This window comes from Ranitomeya imitator, chromosome 5 (assembly GCF_032444005.1).
Source record: "Ranitomeya imitator isolate aRanImi1 chromosome 5, aRanImi1.pri, whole genome shotgun sequence".
Classification (NCBI taxonomy): Eukaryota; Metazoa; Chordata; class Amphibia; order Anura; family Dendrobatidae; genus Ranitomeya; species Ranitomeya imitator.
In genome coordinates this window covers 459,257,495-459,271,843 of record NC_091286.1, presented here as the reverse complement: position 1 = coordinate 459,271,843, position 14,349 = coordinate 459,257,495, and the positions used below count along the sequence as shown (strand labels likewise).

Sequence of the window (14,349 nt, the reverse complement as noted above, 5' to 3'; positions counted from 1 at the left end):
GGAACAGGTGGAACCCAGAGACCCAGGAAAGACAAGTCACCCAGTACCATCAGTAACCACCAGAGGGAGCCCAAAAACAGAACTCACAACACTGGACATGCTGTCTGATCAGCCCCATAGATACCTGAATGAAGAAAAGGCATGCTGAGGCCTCAGGGGGGATTAAGAGTAGCAAGGGCCCCAGGCTGTATAGAAGGTCTGCCGCCCCTCCCCCAAAACTCAATGTATCACTTGACATGTCACATGATCCCTTGACACACAGGTGCTCTGGTGCACATCTGCAGAAGCAATATGACAGAAACTACAACATTTTTTTTCCCTTACGTACAGCACTATATAGTACGTAATAAAGCAGGGGTGGGACATTACTTTTCCCAAGGGGCCACATGATAGAATGTGACTATTGTGGAGGCCGAACCAATTCTGATCAATATTAAGTGATACAATTACTATATAATAATTAGTAATTATCACGTAATATTGAGCAGGTTGAAGTAGGCTGACATCCCCCTACAGGGCCGGACTGGCCATCGGGCACTTCTGGCAAATGCCAGAAGGGCCGGTGCCAGTAGTGGGCCACTGCATGCCGACTCACCCCCCCACCAACGCCGCCACCGCCACATTCAACTACACCGCCGGTACAGTTGAATGCAATGATAGAGGAGAGAGCGTCTGCTCACGCCCCCTCTCCCATCATTCCCCACTCTGCTTCTGACACTGCGGGTGCGCACTCACCGTTTGCCAGGCAGTGCAGCGGCAGCCGGCGAGACAGGAGCAGGGAGCAATGTGGATACGAGGAGAGGTGAGGAGTGTGTTTTTTTTTACTGGACTGTGGGGCCATTCTCGGGGGGGAGGAGTGATGCGGGCTGTGCTGTATACTGCTACGTGGGCTGTGCTGTATACTGCTACGTGGGCTGTGCTGTATACTTGAACCCGTAGAAGCGCCGGCTTTGGTGTGAAACGGCCATCGTTCCTTCCCTGCTCACACCTCTTCTTTCCCTACTCCCCCGTGCCGTGAAGATTGTTACAAAGATGCTTCAATAAAGTCGAATTCCTACCACAGGCTTGGTGAGTGTTGCCGCGTGTTTCTCTTTCTATGATATATGTGCTGTATACTGCTACGTGGGTTGTGCTGTATACTGCTACGTGGGCTGTGCTGTATACTACTACGTGGGTTGTGCTGTATACTGCTATGTGGGCTGTGCTGTATACTGCTATGTGGGCTGTGCTGTATACTGCTATGTGGGATGTGCTGTATACTGCTACGTGGGCTGTGCTGTATACTGCTACGTTGGCTGCGCTGTATACTACTACGTGGGCTGTGATATCTGCTATGCGGGTTGTGCTATATACTATGCGGGCTTTGCTATATACTATGGGGTGTATATTATATTCTATGGCGGAGGCCGTGTTATATCCTATGTGGCTGTGTTATATATTATTATGGGGGTATATTATATTCTATGGGAAAGGCTGTGTTATATACTATGGGGGCTGCATTATATTCTATGGGGGACTGTATTAGATTTTATGAAGGATGTTTGCATCATACTCTTTGATGGGGCTGCATTATATTCTGTGGGAGATGGGCTGTATTATATTCTATTCGGGGCTACATTATATTCTATGGGGTGCTGTATTATATTTATATTCTTTGAGGGGTGATTACCTCATACTCTATGAGGGGGCTGCATTATATTCTATGGGGTGGCTGCATTATACTCTGGGGTGGCTGCATTATATTCTGTAGGGTGGTGGCTGCATTATACTATATGTGGGCTGCATTATACTGTATCGAGGACTATGGAGAATACGTTATACTATATGAAGAACTATGGGGTACATTATACTAAGGGAAGTGAACTGTACTACATGGATGACTATGGCGGTGCATTATACTATATGGAGCACTATGAGGAGTGTATTATGCTATATGGAGGACTGAGCAGTGTATTTTAATATATGGAGGACTATAGGGAGTGTATTATACTATATGGAGGACTGTGGTGCACATTAAAATACATGGAGGACTATGGGATGTATTTTACTAAACAAGTAAAATGATGCATATTCAGAATGTTTTTGCTGGAACAAAAATCATTGTTCTCAGCAGCACATCGCCGGTATAAACTGTGGATGTGCTGCTGATAACATGATATTGTATGGTGATCTGTAAGTGATCCCTTAGGGTACTGTCACACAGTGGCATTTTGATCGCTACAACGGCACTATCCGTGACGCTCCAGCATCGTAACAATATCGCTCCAGCGTCGTAGACTGCTGTCACACTTTGCAATGTACGACGCTGGAGCGATATTCATGACGTATGTGCGATGTAGAAGCCGTTGGTTACTATGCGCACATCATATACAATATCGTGCACACCTTTGTTACACCATGCGATCATGCCGCCCCAGCGGGACACTAGACGACGAAAGAAAGTTTCAAACGATCTGCTATGACGTACGATTCTCAGCAGGGTCCCTGATCGCAGGAGCGTGTCAGACACAGTGAGATCGCTGGAACGTCACGGATATATCGCTGGAACGTCACAAATCGTGCCGTCGTAGCGATCAAAATGCCACTGTGTGACGGTACCCTTAGTGATCGTTCTGTCCCATCATTATTCCTCAGCTGGTGGAAAGAGGCCAGGAAACAAGCGTTGAACAACTTCAGTAATGTCGATCAAACTTATTTAGCGGCCAGAACTCAGCGCTTGTAAATACAACCGAAATACTTTTGTGTGATGTGCAATATGTTAGCATTTGGGGCCCCATTTTAAACTTTGCCTAGGTCTCCACTTTGCCAAAAACCGGCCGTGCCTGCAAGTGTACAAAGATATTATACAGTCACCATGTGACAAGTGCGCCTGTGTAACTTCAAATGCCAGGGCTGAATTTTAGTCCCAGTCCGGCCCTGTCCCCCTATATGCCATATACATAAAGTATGAGCTCAACATGGCACTCTGTATACAGCATAAGCCCCCACGTGGCCTGTTAGCCTGGCCCTGGTTTTAGCGATCCCTAGGTGTCCGGCAATGGGAATCTCGTGTGCTATCCGCAACAATCCCGCCCTGAACGGATAGGGTACCACTAACTGTCGGTCCCTGGGCCACGCCTCCGGTGAACCCTGCTGGACCGTTACTTGGTACAGCCGTTCCTGGTCCCAGACCACCCGCTCGTGGTCTGACTCCTTGGGAGGCTGTGCTGCCTGCTCCTTGAGAGCTTTCAGGCTAGCGTCAGCTTCCAACGCTGCCTGAAATCCCTTACTCGAGGTGGCAAGAATGGACGACACTGCCACATCCGCTGTCAGCTCCCCGGGATCTGTCTCCTGGCCGCTGTCTGACTCGGCAGCCACTTGGTCGGAGAGGGGGAAGCCATCGGACCTCTGTGAGGCTCCTCGGGCTCCAGAGCTCCCACTCCTTCTGACAGCAGCCACGACCGCTGTGCCCACGGGTAGCGCCTGCTTCCCCTCGGCTCCTGACCAAGTCACCTGGTCAGGCAGACTTCCCTGGCCTCCTGACATCCCGGGTGTGGGAAACTCCTGCCCTGGGGTCTTACCTGGTGGCTCCTCTCCAGGGACGCCCCCTCCCCCCATGGCCTGTTCCTCTTCCTGCAGAGGCCCTAGACTCAGCAGGCTGGATTCACTTAGGGGCCCTACACTGCCCATAGCAGCCCCTCCCTCCACCTCTGAACTCTCCCCTACAGTCTCTCCACCTGTCCTCACTGTGAGCCCTGTGTGTGGGGTGTCATTGCATGGATTACCATCAGATTTCACTCTCCTCCCACTGTTGGATGCACATTCAACACATCAACATCGGCATTCACAGTAGAGTCATGCCATTCTTGGGGAGCCGAACTTGGGGGTTCAGTGACCACATACTAAGACACTAGCCACCCCAAATCGGTCCCAAGTAACACATTGGCAGGAATATTTGGCGTTACTCCCGCCTCCCGCATTCCCCTCCTGGTGCCCCAGTCCAAAAACACCTTTGCGAAAGGCAGCACTGATTCTATTCCGGAGATCGGAGCGCGTGAGGAGCGTCGGTAACCGCTTCGATTCGGGGGCCAATGGAAGGTGAGTATATAACTATTTTTTATTTTAATTCTTTTTTTAAACAGGGATATGGTGCCCACATTGCTATATACTGCGTGGGCTGTGCAATATATTACGTGTGCTGTGTTATATACTACGTGGGCTGGGTAATATACTACGTGGGCTGTGCAATGTATTACGTGGGCTGTGCAATGTGCTACGTGGCCTCTGTTATATACTACTTGGCCTCTGTTATATACTACGTGGCCTGTGTTATACACTACGTGGCCTGTGTTATTCACTACGTGGCCTGTGTTATACACTAAGTGGCCTGTGTTATATACTGTGTGCGTGGTACTGCACGGGCTGTGCAATATACTACGTGAGCTGTGCTATATACTCTGTGGGCTGTGCTATATACTTTGTGGGCTGTGCTATATACTCCGTGGGCTGTGCTATATACTCCGTGGGCTGTGCTATATACTGCGTGGCTGTGCTATATACTACATGGCTGTGCCATATACTACGAGGCTGTGCAATACACTATGTGGCTGTGCTATTTACTTCGTGGGCTGTTATATACTACGTGGCTATGCTATATACTACGTGGTCGGCCGCGAACAATCAGCAACAGGCGCAGTCCGGCCGCAAATTGGCATGGGATTTGAACCACGCTTCGCTAATTGGTCGCAGCCGGCCGAATCCTGTGTATCAATGTATTCTAAAATCCTCATAAATAAACTACATACAGTACATAGAATACCCGATGCGTTAGAATCGGGCTACCATCTAGTTGCTTCATAACTGGACAAGTTGATTTCACAGAAATGTGATTGACTTGAAGTTACATTGTGTTAAGTGTTCCCTTTATTTTTTGAGGTGTGTGTGTGTGTATATATATATATATATATACATATATATATGTGTATATATATATATATATATATATATATATATACAAAATCTCACGTCACAGAAAAGGCGACAGAGTACCCTGTTATGAACAGGTAATTCAGAACCACAATGGACCTTGAAGTTCAGAGCACACAAAGTGACCTGACAATTACCAAAAACATAGGACGAGCTCTGAGACGTGGGAACTCTGCTGACCGCAATCCCTAATCCTATCCAACCACACTAAGGGTAGCCGTGGAGCGCTCCTGACCAGTCCTATGCGCCTCGAGCACAGCCTGAGAAACTAGCTAGCCCTAAGAAAGAAAAATAAGCCTACCTTGCCTCAGAGAAATACCCCAAAGGAAAAGGAAGCCCCCCACATATAATGACTGTGAGTTGAGATGAAAATACAAACGCAGAGATGAAATAGATTTAGCAAAGTGAGGCCCAACTTACTGAACAGACCGAAAATAGGAAAGATTGCTTTGCGGTCAACACAAAACCCTACAAACAACCACGCAGAGGGGGCAAAAAGACCCTCCGCACCGACTAACGGTACGGAGGTGCTCCCTCTGCGTCCCAGAGCTTCCAGCAAGCAAGAAAAACCAATATAGCAAGCTGGACAGAAAAAATAGCAAACAAAAATAACACAAGCAAAACTTAGCTTATGCAGGACAGACAGGCCACAGGAACGATCCAGGAGGAAGCAAGACCAACACTAGAACATTGACTGGAGGCCAGGATCAAAGCACTAGGTGGAGTTAAATAGAGCAGCACCTAACAACTTCACCACATCACCTGAGGAAGGAAACTCAGAAGCCGCAGTACCACTCTCATCCACCAAAGGAAGCTCATAGACAGAACCAGCCAAAGTACCACTCACGACCACAGGAGGGAGCCTGGCCACAGAATTCACAACAGTACCCTGCAGTGGAGTTGCCATTCCATATTGCTGGCTGCCAATCACTGCTTAGGGATTATCAAAAACATTGTAATGAAGGCAATCTAGAGATAGACCCACCGAGGGACACGGGCCCTGGGCGGTATCCTAGATTTCACTCATTATAATCCTCCTATGTGAGGTATACTTGTCTAGCACAGGCCAAAAGGTCACTTTTAGTTCAATCAAATCGTAGGTATAATCCATATGTCGGAAGCGTTTTCCAGTGTACAATAAACGTAGGCTCAGTCGCTCTGTGCATAGATCCCTGAACTGATCAATGACACCTTGTTACATTGACATTTAATCTTGTATTGTACAACGAATACTGAGCCCATTTTAGGGTAATCACATGATGGGTTACTTTTAGAATATTGATGCACATTGGAAATGTCTGAGTCACATTAGTACCAAAACAGCGGCACCTCTAACACAGAAGAAATGTTCATGATTCATATCCAGCAGTCATACAATATAAGTAGACGTGATCCATTTCTAAACTTGGTAACTTAAGTGCCGCTGCTTGTTGTACTGTATATACTGTATATACTGAGCACTGTGTAATGGGACATGTTAGGTGACATCTTGGTAGGATTTGAACCCAGGACCCGAGTGCAGTAAAGTAAAACTGCTAACAACTGAGCCACTGTGCTACTGGCAATGTGTTGTATATAGAGCCATATTTCAGGGAAAGTCACCATGATGAATTTTAGGTAGGTTTTAGAAGCTGCATATTTTCATTGCGTCAAAAAACACATTCTTACAACTAAAGCAAAATGGATGGGATTAATAGAGATCTCAAATATCAGGACCACCATTCTTTTATTTTTTCTAACGCTGTGTAAACTGACCTGTAGTGCATGCTTGATATCAACAGCATGTCATCTTCTCTTGCCAGTAGGCCGAGCTCTAGGGCTCATGCAGACGAGCGTATAAATTGGACGCGTGCTATTTGATTTTTGATTGGACAGCACACTGACCCATGTTGTTCTGTAGGGCTGTTCAGATTAACTATTTTTTTTCTCAGCCTGAATGTCCATGAGACAGAAACTGGCTTTCTTCTGAGCCTCAGATGAGACTCGCCCATTCAAGCCTGTGGGTGTGAGAAAACAAATACAAAAAATACAAATCAATTCCTACACAAAACATCTGAGTGGCATCTGATTTTTATGAATATATTTCTATTATAAGCTAGATAACGATATTTGATTTACATCTTTTAATGTTCGATACAAGTGCTTCTCACTAAATTAGAATATCAAAAAGTTAATTTATTTTAGTTCTTCAATACAAAAAGTGAAACTCATATTATATAGAGTCTTTACAAACAGAGTGATCTATTTCAAGTGTTTATTTCTGTCTATGTTGATGATTATGGCTTACAGCCAATGAAAACACAAAAGTCATTATCTCAGTACATTAGAATAATTAAAAAATACCTGCAAAGGCTTCCTAAGTGTTTAAAAAGGTCCCTAAGGCAGGCTTCACACTAGCGTTCGGCAGGGATGTGAACGGCAGCCTTCTTCCTCTGTGAAGCCCCGCCGACTGCCGCGCCTCTTCTTTCAGCTCCGCCTACGTCTGCATGCATCCTGCGTACCCTATCTTTAACATTGGGTACGCAGGCCATGCGGATGTATGCGGATGCCGCCGCATGGGCCATCTTGATGCTGCGCTGACCTGTGTCAAACGCAACATGTTAGGATTTTGTTGCAGTCGGTGCACAATCATGGGGAAGACTGCTGACTTGACAGATGTCCAGAAGGCAGTCTTTGACACACTCCACAAGGAGGGTAAGCTACAAAAGGTCATTGCTAAAGAAGCTGGCTGTTCAGAGTGCTTATTAATGGAAAGTTGAGTGGAAGGAAAAAGTGTGGTAGAAAAAGGTGCACAAGCAACCGGGAAAACCACAGTCTTGAAAGGATTGTTAAGAAATGGTAATTCAAAAATTTGGGGGAGAATAACATGGTGTGGACTGCTGCTGGAGTCATTGCTTCAAGAGCTGCCACACACAAACATATCCAGGACATGGGCTACAAGTGTTGCATTCCTTGTGTCAAGCCACTCATGACCAATAGACAATGCCAGAAGGAAGAGACACCAGGCCCAACAATACAGACGAGCTGAAGGCTGATATCAAAGCAACATGGGCTTCCATAACACCTCAGCAGTGCCACAGACTGATCGCCTCCTTGCCACGCCGCATTGATGCAGTAATTGATGCAAAAGGAGCCCCGACCAAGTGCATTTGCTGAATATACACTGCTCAAAAAAATAAAAGGAACACTAAAATCCCACATCCTAGATATCACTGAATGAAATATTCCAGTTGTAAATCTTTAGTCATTACATAGTGGAATGTGTTGAGAACAATAAAATCTAAACATTATCAACGTAAATCACAACTAATATCCCACGGAGTTCTAGAGTTGGAATGATGCTCAAATTCAAAGTGGAAAATGAAGTTACAGGCTGATCCAACTTCAGTGAAAATGCCTCAAGACAAGGAAATGATGCTCAGTAGCGTGTGTGTGGCCTCCACGTGCCTGTATGACCTCCCTACAATGGCTGGGCATGATCCTGATGAGGCGGTGGATGGTCTCCTGAGGGATCTCCTCCCAGACCGGGACTAAAGCATCTGCCAACTCCTGGACAGTCTGTGGTGCACTGTGACGTTGGTGGATGGTGCGAGACATGATGTCCCAGATGTGCTCAATCGGATTCAGGTCTGGGGAACTGGCGGGCCAGTCCATAGCTTCAATGCCTTGATCTTGCAGGAACTGCTGTCACACTCCAGCCACATGAGGTCTGGCATTGTCCTGCATTAGGAGGAACCCAGGGCCCACCGCACCAGCATATGGTGTCACAATGGGTCTGAGGATCTCATCTCAGTACTTAATGGCAGTCAGGCTACCTCTGGCAAGCACATGGAGGGCTGTGTGGCCCTCCAAAGAAATACCACCCCACACCATTACTGACCCACTGCCAAACCGGTCATGCTGAAGGATGTTGCATGCAGCAGATCACAGAGGATTCTTTACTGTTAGGGCAGTGAGAATCTGGAATTGCTTGCCTGAGGAGGTGGTGATGGCGAACTCAGTCGAGGGGTTCAAGAGAGGCCTGGATGTCTTCCTGGAGCAGAACAATATTGTATCATACAATTATTAGGTTCTGTAGAAGGACGTAGATCTGGGGATTTATTATGATGGAATATAGGCTGAACTGGATGGACAAATGTCTTTTTTCGGCCTTACTAACTATGTTACTATGTTACTATGTTACTCTCCATGGCGTTTCCAGACTCTTTCATGTCTGTCACATGTGCTCAGTGTGAACCTGCTGTCATCTGTGAAGATCACAGGACGCCAGTGGTGATTTTGCCAATCCTGGTGTTCTGTGGCAAATGCCAAGCGTCCTTCACGGTGTTGAGCTGTCTCCACAACCCCCATCTGTGGACGTCGGGCACTCAGACCATCCTCATGGAGTTGGTTTCTAACCATTTGTGCAGACACATGCACATTTGTGGCCTGCTGGAGGTCATTTTGCTGGGCTCTGGTAGTGCTCCTCCTGTTCCTCCTTGCACAAAGGCTGAGGTAGCGGTCCTGCTGCTGGGTTGTTGTATGCTGACTGACACAGCAAACCTTGCCACAGCTCACATTAACCCCCTTTCCGACCTTTGACACAGCGTATGCGTCATGAAAACCTGTGCCAATCCGACCTGTGATGCAGCATATGCGTCATGGTCGAATCACGCTACTACCGGTCAGGTGAAAAGGTTAACTGTAATTTCACCCGACCTGCAGGGACTGGGGGAGTGGTACTTGAGCCCATGGGGGTGGCCTCGCCCCCCCATTGCTACGATCGCTTTGATTGGCTGTTGAAAGTGATGTTTCACTTTCAATCAGAGCAATCGCAGTATTTCACCAATGAAAATTGGTGATATATTACAATCCAGCCATGGCCGATGCTGCAATATCATCGGCCATGGCTGGAGACCGCGATCTGCCACCACTCCACCGCCCCGTCCTCCATCCTGTCCTCTGCTGTCCTCCTGTCCGCTCCCCCCGCAGTCCGATCTCACCCCACCGTGGTCCGATCCCACCTCCGCATACTTACCGAGCTCTGCTGTCCCTCCTGGTGTCCGTCCGTCTTCTCCATAGGCACCACCATCTTCCAAAATGGCGGGCGCATGCGCAGTGTGCCCGCCGAATCTGCTGGCCGGCAGATTCATTCCAGGTACATTTTGATTGCTGCGATCAAAATAAAAAAAATAATAAACTTCCCCCTTTATCACTCCCTTAGGTAGGGACAATAATAAAATAAAGTAAAAAATATATTTTTGAGTTAGAATTAGGCTATGTGCACACGGTGCAGATTTGGCTGAGGATCCGCAGCGGATTGGCCGCCGCGGATTCGTAGCAGTTTTCCATCACGTTTACAGTACCATGTAAACCTATAGAAAACCAAATCTGCTTTGCCCATGATGCTGAAAATACCACGTGGAAACGCTGCGCTGTACTTTCCGCAGCATGTCAATTCTTTGTGCGGATTCTGCAGTGTTTTACACCTGTTCCTCAATAGGAATCCGCAGATGAAATCCACACAAAAAACACTGGAAATCCGCTGGAAATCCACAGGTAAAGCGCAGTGCGTTTTACCTGCGGATTTTTCAAAAATTGTGCGGAAAAATCCTCACACGAATCCGCAACGTGGGCACATAGCCTTAGGGTTAGGTTTGGAATAAGAGTTAGGGTTGGAATTAGGGTTAGGGTTGGAAACAGGGTTAAGATTAGGGTTAGGGGTGTGTTGGGGTTAGGCTTGTGGTTAGGGTTATGGTTAGGGTTGGGATTAGGGTTAGGGGTGTGTTTGGGTTAGGGTTGTAGTTAGGGTTGGGATTAGGGGTGTGTGGGGGTTAGGGTTGTGGTTAGGGGTGTGTTGGGGTTAGGGTTGTGGTTAGGATTAGGAGTGTGTTTGGGTTAGGGTTGTGGTTAGGGTAGGGATTAGGGTTAGGGGTGTGTTTGGGTTAGGGTTGTGGTTAGGGTTGGGATTAGGGTTAGCAGTGTGGGGGTTAGGGCTGTGGTTAGGGGTGTGTTGGAGTTAGGGTTGTGACTACGGTTATGGCTAGAGTTGGGATTAGGGTACGGGTGTGTTGGGGTTAGTGTTGGAGTTAGAATTGAGGGGTTTCCACTGTTTAGGCACATCAGGGATCTCCAAACGTGACATGGTGCCACCATTGATTCCAGCCAATCTTGCGTTCAAAAAGTCAAATGGTGCTCCCTCCCGTGCCCCGACGTGCTCCCAAACAGTGGTTTACCCAAACATATGGGGCACAAGCGTACTCAGGAAAAATTGCATAACAACTTTGGGGGTCTAATTTCTCCTGTTACTCTTGGGAAAATAAAAAAAATGGTGGCTGAAAACTTATTTTTGTGGAAAAAAAATGATTTTTTATTTTCACGGCTCTGCGTTATAAATTTCTGTGAAGCACTTGGGGGTTCAAAGTGCTCACCACACATCTAGATAAGTTCCTTTGGGGGTCTAGTTTCCAAAATGGGGTCACTTGTTGGGGGTTTCTACTGTTTAGGCACATCAGGGGCTCTGCAAACGTAACATGACGCCCGCAGACCATTCCATCAAAGTCTGCATTCCAAAACGTCACTACTTCCCTTCCGAGCCCTGACATGTGCCTAAATAGTGGTTTTCCCCATATATGGGGTATCAGCATACTCAGGACAAACTGGGCAACAACTTTTGGGGTCCAATTTCTCCTGTTACTCTTGTGAAAATAAAAAATTGCGGCTAAAAAATAATTTTTCAGGAAAGAAAAATGATTTTTTATTTTCACGGCTCTGCGTTATAAACTTCTGTGAAACACTTGGGGGTTCAAAGTGCTCATCGCACATCTAGATTAGTTCCTTGGGAGCTCTAGTTTCCAAAATGGGGTCACTTGTGGGGGGAGCTCCAATGTTTAGGCACACAGGGGCTCTCCAAACGCGACATGGTGTCTGCTAACGATTGAAGCTAATTTTTCATTCAAAAAGTCAAATGGCGCTCCTTTCCTTCAGAGCTCTGCCGTGCGCCCAAACAGTGGTTTCTGACCACATATGAGGTATCGGTGTACTCAGGAGAAATTGCCCAACAAATTTTAGGATCAATTCTATCCTTTTGCCCATGTAAAAATGAAAAAATTGAGGCTATAAGAATTTTTTTGTGAAAAAAAGGAGTACTTTTTAATTTTTACAGATCAATTTGTGAAGCACCTGGGGGTTCAAAGTGCTCACTATGCATCTAGATAAGTTCCTTGGGGGGTCTAGTTTACAAAATGGGGTCACTTGTGGGGGAGCTCGAATCTTTAGGCACACAGGGGCTCTCCAAACGCGACATGGTGTCCGCTAAGGATTGGAGCTAATTTTTAATTCAAAAGTCATTTGGCGCTCCTTTCCTTCCTAGCCTTACCGTGTGCCCAAACAGTGGTTTACTCCCACATGTGAGGTATTGGTGTACTCAGGAGAAATTGCCCAACAAATTTTAGGATCCATTTTATCCTGTTGCCCATGTGAAAATGAAAAAATTGAGGCTAAACTAAATTTTTTGTGAAAAAAAGTACTTTTTCATTTTTACGGATCAATTGTGAAGCACCTGGGGTCAAAGTGCTCACTATGCATCTAGATAAGTTCCTTGGGGGGGGGGGGTCTAGTTTACAAAATGGGGTCACTTGTGTGGGAGCCCCAATATTTAGGCACACAGGGGCTCTCCAAACGCGAAATGGTGTCCGCTAAAGATTGGAGCCAATTTTTCATTCAGAAAGTCAAATGGCGCTCCTTCCCTTCTGAGCCCTGTCGTGCGCCCAAACAGTGATTCCCCCCCACATATGGGGTATCGGCGTACTCAGGACACATTGTACAATAACTTTCGTGGTCCACTTTCTCCTTTTACCCTTGGGAAAATTAAAAAATTGTTGCTAAAAGATCATTTTTGTGAGTAAAACGTTAAATGTTAATTTTTTCCTTCCATGTTTTTTCTGCTGCTGTGAAGCACCTGAAGGGTTAATAAACTTCTTGAATGTGGTTTTGAGTACCTTGAGAGGTGCAGTTTTTAGAATGGTTTCACTTTTGGGTATTTTCAGCCATATAGACCCCTCAAACTAACTTCAAATGTGAGGTGGTCCCTAAAAAATGGTTTTGTAAATTTTGTTGTAAAAATGAGATATCGCTGGTCAAATTTTAACCCTTATAACTTCCTAGCAAAAAAAAATTTTGGTTCCCAAATTGTGCTGATGTAAAGTAGACATGTGGGTAATGTTATTTATTATCTATTTTGTGTCACATAACTCTCTGGTTTAACATATTAAAAATTCAAAATTTTAAAATTGCAAATTTTTGGAAATTTTAGCCAAATATCCGATTTTTTTCACAAATAAAGACAAAAATTATTGACCTAAATCTACTACTAACATGAAGCCCAATATGACATGACAAAAAATTCTCAGAATCGCTAGGATCCGTTGAAGCGTTCTTGAGTTATTACCTCATAAAGCGGCACTGGTCAGAATTCCAAAAAATGGCCAGGTCATTAAGGTCAAAATAGGCTGGGTCATGAAGGGGTTAATGTGCCATCCTGGATGAGCTGCACTACCTGAGCCACTTGTGTGGGTAGAGTCTGTCTCATGCTACCATGAGTGTGAAAGCACAACCAACATTCAAAAGTGACCAAAACATCAGCCAGAAAGCATTGGTACTGAGATGTGGTCTGTGGTCCCAACCTGCAGAACCACTCCCTTATTGAGTGTGTCTTGATAATTGCCAATAATTTCCATCTGTTATCTATTTCATTTGCACAACAGCATGTGAAATTGATTGTCAATCAGTGTTGCTTCCTATGTGGACAGTTTGATTTCACAGAAGTTTGATTTACTTGGAGTTATATTCTGTTGTTTAAGTGTTCCCTTTATTTTTTTTTTTTGAGCAGTGTACATTTCAGTAGGCCAACATTTCGGATTTTAAAATCAGTTTTCAAGGTGGTGTTATAAAGTATTCTAATTTACTGAAATAATGACTTTTGGGTGTTCATTGGCTTTAAGCCGTAATCATCAACATTAACAGAAATAAACACGTGAAATAGATCACTCTGTTTGTAATGACTCTATATAATATACAAGTTTCACTTTTTGTATTGAAGAACTGAAATTAACTTTTTGATGATATTCTAATTTTGTGAGAAACACACATATACATTATATAATTTGTTACAGAATGGGGAACACTTTTTAAATATGTTTTAGTAATTCTTTGGGTCATAAAAAGTGGGATAAACATCCTTTTTTATAATTCTTCCACTAATATCAGTAAAAAAACAAAACAATAAAGACTAACACAAAATGCTTCCCCATATATCATTAAAAAAAAATAAACACAAAATCTACTTGAATACAGCTTATGAAAAAACCTTAAAATGTGCAAGGGAGGAACAGGGGATGAAATAAA

At 45.2% G+C, this 14,349-nt stretch overlaps 1 protein-coding gene across 1 annotated transcript in view; it reads left to right on the top strand.

Moving 5' to 3' along the window:
- The window catches only part of USP13 (ubiquitin specific peptidase 13), a 161,152-nt gene that overhangs the window by 18,616 nt on the left and 128,187 nt on the right, over nucleotides 1–14,349 (top strand). The gene's annotated exons all lie outside the window — the stretch shown is intronic.